A 1512-nucleotide genomic window follows, 5' to 3' on the forward strand; every position below is an offset into this window, starting at 1 on the left:
TCCCAGGATTTGAAGGATTGCCAAAATATTGTTCTCAAGGACTGTCCCGCAAAAGACATTGCTACAACCCCTCCCCTGATAGAGAAAACTCCGCAACAGGAGTATAAACTAAAACTCCGGTCTAGTAAAATAAGTCAGTCAGTTTGATTGTCTAAGTCCTCCCCTAGGTGAAACGGTTAGACTGTTTCTGACATGTATAAAATAGACCCCCATAGTGAGAGAGTTAGTCAAAACTCAATCCGATGTATCGTTTTTCTATGTTTCATATTGTTTCTCAGCATTATGATTTCCTGCACGAGTTATGCATTCTACTTGTATTTCCCAGTTCTTCATGTAAATAAGTCTGCTAATGCTACAGTAGAGCACACGTTTAGTGATCTGCCTCCTCATGAACTCTCTTACCGCCTCGCTATGCGAAATAACTCATTTATCCGCATGTTACATTACTCACACCAGACCAGCAATGCCACTAATTGTTGGGTGTGTGGTCGACTCCCCCCTTTCCAGACACCGAAGGGAGTTCTGCCACTTTTTCCTTATCCATTTTCACATAATGGTTCGTGTGGAGCATGGTCCACGTTAACGTCATCCTCAACAGATATGTCTTTTCTTAACAGTACATGTTTTCCAGACAAGCAAGGTCTCCCCCACAGAACAGGTTTAGATCTAGAAAATGAAGTATATAATCTAGGAAACTATTCTTCGAATTTCATGGTCCTGAATGTTCAGTCTGATACTACTCCAGACTTACCTGCTATTTCAGTACTACCAGTCAAAGGCGAATTATGTGTCCGAAATAATGGTTCTGTACATGTAGGACATAGTGATTGTACTACTATTGTCAAGTATAGTGACAGTGGGAAATCTATTTTCAAAGCTTCACGTCATTCTTATTTTATTTGTGGTCAAACCGCATATGTTCGTCTACCCCTCGATTGGGAGGGAACCTGTTACATTGCCTTCCTACTGCCACCAGTTTTCCTAGCCCCACCTGATTATCATAGAAACACACATCTAGTACACATTAGACATAGAAGGGAGTCCCCAATTGTCGATTATACTGAAACTGCTCCAGAACAGTATACAGATTTCAACAGAGGGTTCTTCTTCTTTATAGGACCTATCCAGAATAGTAAACTGATCCGTAGGTTAACCAGAACCCTTGAAGCTGTAGTAAATGAGACTGCCTCTGCTCTAGGTAACTTAACTGAAGAGCAATCTGCTATGAGATTTGTCGTTTTGCAAAATCGTCTCGTCCTTGACGTCATACTGGCCGATAGGGGCGGGCCTGTAGAGTCATCGGATCTAGTTGCTGCATTTTCATTCCAAATAACGCGCCGTCTGTTTATTCAGCTATAACCAGACTCCATAAAATTGCCCATCTGATACACCAAGATCCAGGCACCTGGACATGGTCCGGTTGGTTCTGGAATATAATTTCCGCCTGGGGATGGAAAGTCTTGTCCTTTCTAGGTATTGCAGCAGCGATCATATTCAGCTGCTGCCTCTGTA

Source organism: Lissotriton helveticus, chromosome 6, assembly GCF_964261635.1.
Source record: "Lissotriton helveticus chromosome 6, aLisHel1.1, whole genome shotgun sequence".
Taxonomy (NCBI): domain Eukaryota; kingdom Metazoa; phylum Chordata; class Amphibia; order Caudata; family Salamandridae; genus Lissotriton; species Lissotriton helveticus.